Genomic DNA, 12,969 nt, shown 5'->3' on the forward strand with positions numbered 1-12,969 from the left:
TTTCGCAGGTCTGGTGCTTGTAGAAAATCGATGAAAGCAGAGTGCTGCTTTGCTACACTTCTCAGGAATAAAGACATAGGAAACTTAATTAATTCCTTTTATGGCAGGAACCACAAAACAAGCCGAAAAAGGCGGGGCGCGTGGAGCTTCAGTAGAACGTGAGAGATACCACGAAACATCATCGGGTGGCAGACGCAAACCGGTAGGTGAGGACACGAAAAACCGCATCATCGCATTTCCGCGAGTAATACTAAAACCCTAATTTCGCTGTTAAAAAATGAGACGCAACCTAGCTATGCGTTTTTCGCGTCGCTTTTCAAATCTCTGGGGAGGGGGGGGGGGCGGGTTTCACTGAAGGCCGAACCAAAAACAGGATCTTTCAAAACACTGAGAACAAAGGGCTGTCATTCTGCGGAATATATCTACAGATAGATGTACATTCTAATCTACTTGGATAAGGACGATAGTTTGGAGGATAAAACCGATAGAGTTAATAATGAATACACCGATAAATAAAAATAGGGGATGTAAATACCTTGGTGTTTCCCCGGACAGTCTTTAAAAAGCAATGTAAGCAATTTGGCAGTGGGCACAACGCTGTAAAATACCATTAGCTATCATTCTTAAATTGCTTGCTTCCTTCCCGAATGATCAAATATACTTATGACGTAATTCTTGCTGGAAATGCATTTGATTTTTGTCACAGCTAAGAGGAACCAAGAACAATGCGAAGGGAAGAGCTGGTTCAGTGTATTTATCGACACAAAACACGAGGCCAACGTCTAGTAGATCGTTCCAGGGAAAAAGTCCCTCTTTGGACCTCAAATCCTTAAAAAAAGAGGAGGCTATCGAAGTTGTCCATAAGCTGAAATGAAGAGATATCTCAATTGAAGTTCCTTATAAGATCTGAAAAGCAGCAGCACACAACAGTGATGAGTTCATCTTCGATTTAATTTGCACCTTGGCCGTAGCATGCAAGGGCTCCGCAAAGTGAGAAAAAGAACCTGATTATTGCTTCATTTAAAGACTCGTCATTCTTGAGATTGAAAATTCCCCATTTACTTGATTGTTTCAAGTATCAACAACCACACAAGACCAAGATTTTAGGCAAGAGTTTTTTGAATGTCTCATTACGTTCTTCTCGACTTATTTGACGCATTTGCCTAGCTCATATGCTGACATTCCTATGACCTGAAAAGGGCCTTGGATCGTTCGGGTTTAAGAAGAAAAGAAAACCTGGAAAAGGCGTTGGATGCTTTTAAGCAAGCCAGAGATGGCATCATCCGAAAGGCAAAGGCTCGAAACGTTACACAACAGAGCAAGACAAAAGCCAACAGACGATTTAGAGATATACCGATTTGTCCAACAAACAAAGAATCACGAGTCGAGAAAGACCTTTCCTGCCAAAATATTATAAAGGGGCGATACGAGACTGCGGAGCATTACCTCGTGTCCAGTTTCGATTGCTTCGAGAAGACTCCTTGAGCCATTGAGGGAGGGTATTCACGACACTGGTCCTAAACAACCAAGACAACAACGAAATCAGCTTGGTATGAAATCTTCCCTAGTGTTACAATCTCCGTAAGCAATTTGAGAAGAACGGTATAATACATCAAGTACAAATTGATGTTTCTGGATTCAACACCAGCAGATGGGGTCATTCACGACTCATATACGGCACCTTTCTTTGTCTTCACAAGACAAACTTCAAGACGATGCTTTTCGCAACGGTTGTAGAACGAGATGAAGAGCAACTGAAAGAGGGCAGAATTGGAATTCAATTTATCGGAGACCAAGATGTTTGGGACATTGAGAGCCGGAAGTGCAATTACCAAATGGTCGAGTCACCTGCCTATTTGAAGCCTACCGTCATGTTCTTAAAGGTTTGACGGAACTGAATGGACTAACCTTGCCTTTTAAAAAATACCTGGTCGAGTGCAGTGAAGAAATCGATCCACCAAAATACTTAAGACGTAATGACTCCCAGAAGCCGGTTTATTATGATCTCAGCAAGGCCCTCGATGTCTCAGATGAATGGAAGGCCACTGCAGTACCTGTTTTGCAACCTGAAGCCTGGCTCCAGGAAAGGCACTTCCCCTAAACACTTCTCAATTAGAAGCTCTGAAAACAGCAGTTACAACTGAATTCTCTGTCATCCAGGGTCCTCCAGGGACTGGTAAAACGTTCGTTGGGACTAAAATTGTAAGATGTTTACTTGAAAACCGTAATGCATGGGATCCTCAGCACAACTCACCAATGCTGATGGTATGTTACACAAACCACGCACTGGATCAGTTTCTGGAAAAGCTGCTGGAATTCCTTCCCAAACGAGAAATAATTCGCGTGGGAACACGGAGCAAAAGCGTCGAATTAGAGGACTGCAATTTAAAAAATTTCACCGACAGAAGTAATAGGCTAAAAAACAAATACCGTGACGTCCGCACCCGGATGAAAGAACATGTCAACGAGATTGAAAAGTGGAAGCAAAATCTTGCAAAGGCAAAGTTGGAACTGCGACTCTTGGAATTTGATGATCTAGAGGAAATGATGAATTTTGCACACGCAGACCAGCTTTCTAATGCAATATTTCCCAATTACGTGGCAAACAAGAGCCAAAGACCAGACAACACTTTTAGGCTGTGGCTCTGCGACAATCCTTTGGTGAATTCCTGGAATCAGAGTACGCAGAGTACGCAAGGCGAAGGAGAAGACGAGAATGAACCAATGGCAGATAGGTCAGTCCTACCAGAAAACAGTTCAGATGAAGATATTGAAGATGTCATTTTGGCTGAGGCATCAATGGATGTTGGTGATAACAACAAAACCGCAAACCTTGCAACAGACCTGAATGACCCTGCAATAGAAAGAGTTACTGGTTCTTCACAATATCATCGAAGCTTCAGTCAAACTGAGGGGCATTTCTGGCAGTCAATTTCAGAGGACAACGGTGAATTCTTTTTTCAAGGTCAAGACCAATCAGCAACGAAGGAAGACGAAGATGAGGGGTGGACAGTCGTCAAGAGTCACAAAAAGAAAGGAAAATCGGACTTCGGTGGGAGAGCTTTTGCTTTCCTAGAACAAGGGAACGAGGAATACAGGGACTGCCCAAATTCACCAAAAGGAAAGAAAATGATTACTGCTGACATTTCTACAGTGAAAAGTGATCTTGAAAGGAAACACCGATGACCACTGCAGAGGTGATGCGTGTCCACGATATCTGGGTTTTACAACGACGACAAAGACTGCAATTGTATCTCTGCTGGGTTGAGAACTACCGTGAACATTGCATAATAGAAGTTCGGACAAGTGAAAAGGAATATAAACAACTTTGTACAGAATTAGAAGCAGTTTCATTTGAGCAAGCGGAGGAAGTCATACGTCAGGCTACCGTAGTTGGAATGACAACGACGTCTGCAGCTAAATATCTTTCGGTGCTCAAAAACGTGGCGCCAAAAATTGTTGTTATTGAAGAAGCTGCTGAGGTGATGGAAGCCCATATTCTTACTTCTCTTACACCAAATACGGAGCACACCATTCTTATTGGTGACCACAAACAACTACGCCCGAAAGCTGCAGTCTACGAGTTAGCGCAAAGGTACAACTTGGAGGTCTCTTTGTTTGAGCGGATGGTAATGAACAACATGGATTGCAAACGTCTATCCGTACAACACAGAATGCGCCCTGAAATAGCTGCACTGACAAAAAGAATCTATGACCACGAAATTGTTGACCACGCATCGGTGAACGATTTTGAAGACATATCTGGCATGTGCCGCAATTTGTTTTTCATTGACCACAAGCAACCCGAGAGGATGGTTAGCGGTTTACAAAGCTATGCTAACGATCATGAAGCACAGTTTATAGTAGCACTTTGCAAATATCTTCTACTACAAGGATACAAGAAAACACAGATCACAGTTCTAACAATGTACATTGGTCAGTTGCTACTTCTCCAAGATCAATTGCCACGGTCAGCTTTTAAGGAACTGAAGGTATGTGCAGTTGACAACTTTCAAGGTGAAGAAAACGATATCATTCTTCTCTCACTGGTGAGAAGTAACACAGCGGGTCGCATCGGTTTCCTCGCTGAATCCAACAGAGTCTGCGTTGCACTCTCACGTGCTCGCAAAGGGTTCTACTGCATTGGAAACTTCAGCTTACTGAAAAGCAAGTCTGATTTGTGGAAAAAGGTTTGCAATGATTTGGAAGCAAAAAATGGCATCGCTGAAAGTCTACAGCTTCTTTGCACGAAACACAACAACGTCACTGTTGTAAGAAAAGCAAGTGACTTTAATCCATTAGGAGGATGCAATATGCCCTGTGGTGACCGTCTTTCATGCGGTCATGCTTGCAACAAGCCGTGTCACGTATCGAGCCACGCGTGGGGTAATTGCAATAAACCATGTCCTGGTAGATGTCCTAATGAACACACATGCCCTCGCACGTGTCACCATCCCATACCTTGTGACCCGTGTCGCCACAAAATGACGAAAGTAGTCCCCAAGTGTGGTCATGAACAACAAATAGCATGCAGTGTTGAACCCGAAAAGTTTTCCTGTCAGATGAAATGCGAAAAAAAGCTGTCCTGTGGGCATTCGTGTGTTGAAGAATGTGGGCAGAAGTGCACATTGAAGTGTCAAGTTATTTGCAATAAATCCCTTTCCTGTGGACACATAGCAAGGCTACCGTGCTTTATCGATTCGACGGTGTACAGTAAGTGCAACGAAAACTGTGAAAAAGTTCTTGATTGTGGACATCCATGTTCAAAGAAATGCAGAGAAAATTGTCAGTGTGCGGCCGAAATTAACATTACCTTGCAATGTGAGCATACGAAAAGAATCATGTGTCGAAAAAAAGAGGATCCAATTCAGTGTGGTGAGAAGTGCAAGCGAAAATTGGACTGTGGTCACGATTGTACAGGATTTTGTCATGAGGACTGCACAGTAAGGACATGTAAGGTTGAGGTTTTGAGGGATCTTCCGTGCGGTCACCAGCAAAGTCTGTCTTGTTACCAACAGTCAAAAGATGCATTTTGTTACGCTCCTTGTTCAAGAAAACTGGAATGTGGTCACCAGTGCCCCTCGGTTTGTGGCCAATTGTGCTTCGAGGTTCAGTGTAAGCAAAAGTGTAGCAGAAAATGTGGGCGGGGTCATTCGTGCCAAAAAACCTGCCACATTGGTTCACCTTGTGATGATTGTACAATAGAGGTGGACATGACGATTCCTTCATGTGGACATATCATTCAAAAGCCATGTCACATCAACCCATCTTCATTGAAATGCGATCAGCCATGCGATAGGCTAAGAGCCTGTGGGCACCCTTGTAAAGAAATCTGCAGCAGAAATTGTGAGACTAATCCATGCAAGGTTCTCGTAACAAGTACCTTGCCATGTGATCATCTGGGAACTTTAGCATGTTACGAAAATCCTGAAGAAGTCATTTGTAACAAAACAGTTCAAGTCAAACTGGCATGTGGGCACGGAGCAACTCTTCCATGTCATGTAAAACCAGAGGACCATCGTTGTAATCAGAGGGTTCGAGTCAAGCTGTCTTGTGGACATGACAAAAACGTATTGTGCAGCTTAGCGAAGGATAAGCGTCAAAGTATGGCTTGTGAAACAATAGTGGCACGTAAATTACCTTGTGGCCATGAAAAAATGGTGCATTGTTCGATTGATGTGGACAAAGTAAGGTGCGACGCCCCATGTGAACGGTATCTTCCTTGTGGACACCAATGCACTAACAAATGCGACGATGTCTGTGTTTCTCAGTTAACTTGTTTACAGAAATGCAGGAAACAGCTCAAGTGCAGTCATCCATGTCCTGGTAAATGCTCTGAGGATTGCAGCCAGTTCAGTTGTCAAGTAATGGTGAAAAAGGATCTTAACTGCCCAGGGAATCATTCCCAAGAATTAGCTTGTGGTTGCGATCCAAAAACCGTGAAATGCCAAGACCGCTGTAAACGAAATCTAGATTGTGGTCACCCGTGTCCCGGTAAATGCTCTGAAGACTGCAGGCAGTTCAGTTGTAAAGTGATGGTCGAAAAGAATCTTTGCTGCCCAGGGAATCATTCCCGAAAATTGCCTTGTAGTCGCGATCCGAAAACCGTGAAATGCCAAGAGAGCTGTGAAAGAAATCTAGATTGCGGCCATCCGTGTCCCGGTAAATGCTCTCAGGATTGCAGCCAGTTCAGTTGTCAATTGATGGTGAAAAAGAATATTAACTGCCCAGGAAATCATTCCCAAGAATTAGCTTGTAGTCGCGATCCAAAAACCGTGAAATGCCAAGAGCGCTGTAAACGAAAACTAGATTGCGGTCACCCGTGTCCCGGTATGTGTTCTGAGGATTGCAGCCAGTTCAGTTGTCAATTGATGGTCAAGAAGAATCTTCGTTGTCTAGGGAATCATTCTCAAGAAATGGCTTGTAGCCGCGATCCGAAAACCGTGAAATGCCAAGAGCGCTGTAAACGAAATCTAGATTGCGGTCACCCATGCCCGGGCCGTTGCAGTCAACCATGTGAAAACGAGAAGTGTTTCCAAAGAGTACAGAAAACCTACGATTGTGGTCACGAGGAGAAAGTTAAGTGCATCGAATTCAAAACAGCTACCTGCAAAGCAGCTTGTCGACGTCCCCAAAAATGCAATCACAAGTGCAGGGGTATTTGTGGGGAACCCTGTTCCAAATATCCCTGTAAGGTCATTGTTGAGAAGAGCCTCTCTTGTAATCACAAGGTTAAGATGCCCTGCAGTTATTCACCTGATAATGTACGATGCACTAACTTCTGTCTAACAAAACTACCGTGTGGTCACCGATGTCCTGGGAAGTGTATAGAGTGCCGCGACAGAGGCTCTCATGAAATATGCCAACGTCCATGCAATCGAATTCTTGTTTGTTCGCACCGTTGTAAAGCCGACTGCAGAGTTCCATGTCCACCATGCGACAGAAAATGTGGTAGACGTTGCCCTCACACTAAGTGCTCTAAAAGCTGTTCAGAATCATGCCGTACATGCGACAGACCGTGTAAATGGAGTTGTCCTCATTACCAATGCCGTAATCTGTGTGAAGAGGAATGCGACCGCCCTCGATGTGATGAGCCCTGCACTAAGAAGCTACCCTGCGGCCACCCGTGCATTGGATTGTGCGGAGAAAACTGCCCCACTTTTTGTGCTACTTGCGATGATAAAAAGATTTCTTCTATGGTAGGTAATGGGAAAAGCACTTTAACAGAGACTACAAGATATGTTCAACTTTTCGACTGTGGCCACATTCTAACCGTGGAAGAAATGGACTCGTGGATGGACAAAGACATGGGCAGAAATGTGCAACTCTTTCGTTGTCCTAAGTGCTCAACCGCGATCACATTTAGCTATCGTTACGGAAACCAAGTCAAGAGGACGCTAAAGAACGTAAAAAATGTGAAGAATGAAATTTGCAAGCTTGGAATTGAAAAAGCAACGTTAGCACGGAATCTTCTTCATCAACTTCGCAAGCCTCCTCCAGCCATCGTTTCGAAGATTCAAAAGCTCCCACTCCCCGAGTCAATGGCTTTGGATAAAGTACGACCCCGCGACATTCTCACAGCATTCACTCTAAACAATCATTTAATTATCGTTCATGAAATCGAGAAAGCGCAAAGCAGTTTGAAACGAGTTATCGTTCAAGCAAGCCTGAATCTACACCCAGATATGAATACCGTCTTGGACCGAATCGCACGCGTCCTGGAAAACATCACACCCTACCTTGTACGTCACCAGCCAGATTTGAAAACTCTTAGTCAAGTGCATGAGCGCACAAGAAAGTGTGCTCTTTTTGCTTTACTTTTGGAAATCCATAGTGACGCAACGAGGCGCCAAAGTGCATTCTCGAGGAATTTCGAAATGCGTTTGAAAAAGGCAACCAATGAGTTTATCTTGTTCCTTAGAGAAAATGATGATACTTTGACAGTTGAGCGGCTAGAAAGAATCGTCGCTCTTTCGCGAAGCGAAATTGGCCTTGCGTCACTCCCATTAAGAAAACCCGCTGACTTTGAGAACTTTCCAGGCACTGGAAAAGACTTTTGGAAACTGTGCCAACATCACGAAGTGTATTTCACCAGATCGATTTTCCGTGATGGGGAGGAAGTGAACGAATTACGGAAGAGGTGTGTGCAGTGCCTTGACGAGGAGGGCGGCGACTAAGGCGTGTTCCAGTGAATCAGAAATGGGAAGGGTTGAATTGCTAAAGGATGCAAAATCGGTCTGCGGTCTTTAAATCAGGGAAAAATCAACCACCTGGAGTATTGATTGATTGGCATTGATCGCATTGACTTGGGTACAACGAAATTGAAAAAAATACTAAGATCGCGCATCCAGTAAGAATGGAAGAATTGAAAGCAGATACCCGAGGCCGAATCAACCGCTTATCGGTAACAAACAACTCTACTAAAAGGAATCAAAATTCAGGCGTTACAAATTGGCATTATCTTACACTCTGGAATTCATGGCATGCTCTTCCACTGACCGTACAGCATAGCTCATCTTACGAGTCTTGAACAAACTTAAGGGTTCAGATAAAAATAGCGAGAGAAATCCCCAGAGTGGAGCACATGCAAAAAGAGAAACATGGGAACAACAAAACGAACAGCGACCAAGCTACCCTTTACCTTCCTGGCATATTATAGCGGTTCATTTTACTTCCAATCAAGCAATCTCGCCATTTCATTACAGGCATTACTTGATGCAGTGCCAAAAGTTGTTTTGTCATGATAAAGGCACACAACATGTTAAAATTCACTTTCGTGACCTTTCGGATTGCTAAAAGAGTACTCAGTATTTGCAAACATTTGGTGATCCCACGCATTGTCAGACCCAAGCAGTGCACATATCAAAATGTACAAGTACATTTTACATTATCAACTCCGTTGATAAAACCAAATTTTGTATACATTCTAATAATCTCGTTTCTTTCGCTGGCTTCCTATTTAGCTGCTACAGTCCCTCCCTTTCTCTTTCCTTCATTTTAATTTGTTTCATATGAATACGCCACTTCCAAACTAAGCGTGACCCCTTTTCATAGTGAGCATGACACTTTTGTCAGTTCCAAATTTTTGTCTGTTTTAACCGCAATTCCCATACGCGTGTCCTCTGCCAGCACGTCTCTTCCGCTTGCTAACGAGGAAACGGAATTTACTGCTGTAGATTGTTGTTAATTGCTTTTCTAGAAATGTAAGTAACAGTAATTTAGTAAGCAGACTTTGCATCAAAACACACCTTGAATAAGAGGATGACGGAACAGAACAGGAAGAACACATATTGTTTGAAATGAGTGAAATAGCAAGTCCTTCTTTAAAAGCAATTCTTATTCACAGTTTGACAAGACTTAGTTACAGACAGGTTTAATGCGGAGTCATTCAAAACAAGCTCTTTTATAACCGAAATTGATTAAGTATCACCCATAACGAAAGTAGATTGTTTCATGCCAATATATTCGCATAGTCTCAATTAGATATTTCTTCTGCATGTACCGTCCTACCAATGTGCGGGAGTGATTAAAAAACTTGTTGTTAATTTATGAGCCTAACGTCCTATCAAAGTACCGATAAAACGTCACGTGCGTGAGCTTTAAACCACTCCTGCTTGTTTATTAAAGAGTAAGCAAGGGCAGGGATGTAATCAGGTTGGATGAAACGTGTGGATCCTTGCTGTAATCCCACTTTACCTTGAGCAAGGTTTATTCCCTAAAGCCCCAACATGTTTCTGGTCTATGTGAGGTGCTCCTGTTATCTGTAGAAGTCGAAGGCTCATAGCACTTACCCAGATCTTCTTCCCCTGGAGCAATGTTCAGGAGGTCACTAGGGGTGTATCATTGCAAGCAGTATCCTTAAACATTTGTAAGAACAGCATATGCGCATGTACGCAAAATGAGGTCTTGTGTTTTTAATTGGTCTTAAATTGCAAAAGTAAAACCCTCGAGATCAGTCTGTCAATCTCACTTACTTCGTCACTTTTAAAGAACCTTGATTTCTTAGACGCAGACGGCAACCGGAAGTGAGCTGTCTTCCCTTTTAACCTGTCTTTGCTCGACCACATTTATATTGCTAAGTTTTCTCTATTACACATGATTAGTTTAAAAAATCTGGGGGACACTTCCCCTGCATGCGAAATGTTCAATTCCGGTTGCCGTCCGCGTCTCGAAAACGTTGCTTGCTTAAGGCCGGGACACTCCAGGTGACAAGTCGCTGGAACACGTCGCGGGAACAAGTCGCCGCAACAATTATCCTCGTGTGACACGGTTAATCTTGTGGAAATCATTGTCGCTGCGGCAGAATTTTGTCGTGCAACTGATCGCAGCCACAAAATTAGCGAAATCAGCATTGTCGCACCGTGTGTACACATCCGGAAACAAGTCGCTGCGACAAAATATAAATGAACCAATGAGAGAGCGTCATATGGTCAGCCATATTGAATTAGAAAACTAGTTCACATTCCCCCTCATACGAGATCACTGCGTGTGCACCGAACAGGCGTCCTGTCGCAACGTCTTGTTTTGCAAGTAGGACACACGGAGAGACTTGTCGCAGAGACCCGTTGCTGCAACTTTTCGCCTGGCTTGTCTCGGCCTTTAAGCTCCCTATTCAAACACAACGACCACCTCCCTCTGAAGAACAATTCTATATTCTAGCAACGCCATTTCCGTTAACTCAGTTCTTTGTATGTACATGTAATAATTCAAGCCCATGGTAATAGACCAGATCGGCTAACTCAATGTTGTACCTAATTCAAACCCTCTGGGAATAAAACGCTTTGTTCCAGGTATTTCCATATCATTTAAATATGAATGCTACATTATCATTCAAATAGAATACACAAAGAATTTTATATCCGGGTGATTTGAATTGGGTACAACATTGAGTTAACCGATTAGGTCTATTGAGAAGGGTTAGCGCAGTGGTGACAGCACTCGCTTTCCACCATTGTGGCCTGGACTCAACCTGACATCTGGGTTTGGTTTTCTTTTTTCCTTCGGGTACTCTGGTTATTCCCTCTCACCAAAAACATTTACTTTTCATGTTATTTCATTTGATCTCCATTGCTATGATTTTATTTACTGTCTTCTCAATTAGAAGAGCATTTGGGCTTAGCTACACAAGACTGAGACTTTTATAACGTTATCATTTCTACGATTATTGTTACGTTTGTACAAGAGATCTTGGTTTGTAGAATCATGATATGAAGTTTCACATATTTGAACTGCTGAATAGAATAAAATGAGAGTTGTTGAGCATCTGGTAAGCAGTTGCAAAGGAAGCCGGAAAATCCAGTCTCGATCCAGGTCCCTTACCATTCAAGCCTGGCCGAAAACTTCCAGTCTCAATCCAGGCTAGATTGAGGCTCCGTCTTGTCAAAGTCTGGATTTTTTACTGCTCAACTAACTGCGATGACCTTTCCAACCCTCATTTCATCATCATCCAAAAGAGCAGTAGCTGTGGAGTGAAGAATCCAGTTTCGGAAATTTTCACTCCACAGCTTCTGCTCATCTGGAGGCCACCAATAATTGAGCCTGAAATATTGATCGTGGCTATGTGAACAGACCTCATCAGCTAGCTCAATGTTGTATCCAATTTAAATCTCCCGAGATTAAGATTCTTTGCGTATTGTACTTCACGGTCAGAAAACAGTGCTCCCATGTAAGGCAAGGCCATTTAATGATTTGTGGTATGGAGCCGTTTGTAAAGACAGCAGTCGCTGTCTTGAGGCAATTGGCAGTCTTAGTTTGATTTAGAGTGAGTTTGTTGGCAATCAGCCATTTACTTACGCTTGCAAGGTCTTGATTTAGATAAAAGTCTATGTTATCTACGTTTGAACTCGCAAACGTTAAGTGAGTATCGTCAGCAAACATACGAGGACGGGAATACACAAGGCAATTTGGTAAATCATTTATGTAAATGAGAAACAACAGAGGGCCCAGTACGGGCCCCTGTGGAATACCACAGAGTAGTACACGGTTATAAGAAAGATGGCCATTTACGTAACATTTCTTGTTTCGATCACTTAAATAAGATCCAAACCAATTACATGCGGCGTTCCCAATGCCATACATGTATGTGCCAAGTTTTAACAGCAGGATCGTCAAATCTACGGTGTCATATGCTTTCTTGAGGTCTAGAGAAACCACCACATAGACCTAATCGGCTAACTCAATGCTGTACCCAATTCAAACCCTTTGGGAATAAAACGTTTTGTCCCGAGAGACACCATAGGCAAGCTGGCTATTCCAAAGCCCCACACAAACTATTTAAAAATTAGTTTCAGCTACAGAGATGCGTAACTTTGGAATAGTCTACAAGTCTGGCTTCGGCAAGATAATTCTCTAAGGAAATTTAGGGCTGCTTGTTATAAAACGTTAAGTTAATTTTAAATTAATTAATTAATGAATTAATTAGTTAGTTACTGATTTATATAGCACGGTTCACATGGAAAGCAGTTTTTACATTGCTGTCTTAGATGATTAGTACTATCAATAGCTTGTAGTCAATAGTTTTAGATTTTATTTATTTATATATTTATTATTATATTGTATTTAGCATCCTGATTAGAATTCCGCGGGTAAATAAAGGTTCCATCTACCTATCTATCATCATCGTCATCATGATTGCCATTATTGAAGGAACAATGTATTTAAGACATACATATCAAGCGCAAGCCTGAATTTTTCAGGCATTCCTTTCGTTACTGCTAAAGTAGCGTTCATAACTGCGGTAATATCAAAACTTAACTTACATTATCATTACTATTACCATTGTTGTGGTTATTGTGATTGTTATTCTATGAATAAGCCTATTGCGTTCGAATACATGAAATTGAACCTAAATATTACTCAGAAAGGCTATGAGTTGGATTTATTTGTCGTTGACTATTTTACTAAAAGATGAGAATTCTTAAAGTGTATCAAAAGAAAGCCGCAAGCACATTTGCTTCTGTTTCATACCAA

At 42.4% G+C, this 12,969-nt stretch overlaps 1 pseudogene; it reads left to right on the forward strand.

Annotated features, from left to right (window-relative positions):
- The first annotated feature begins 100 nt into the window (after positions 1 to 100).
- Positions 101 to 11,284, forward strand: LOC138012724 (NFX1-type zinc finger-containing protein 1-like; annotated as a pseudogene).
- Positions 11,285 to 12,969: the final 1,685 nt, after the last annotated feature.

Source organism: Montipora foliosa, chromosome 1 (assembly GCF_036669935.1).
Source record: "Montipora foliosa isolate CH-2021 chromosome 1, ASM3666993v2, whole genome shotgun sequence".
NCBI lineage: Eukaryota > Metazoa > Cnidaria > Anthozoa > Scleractinia > Acroporidae > Montipora > Montipora foliosa.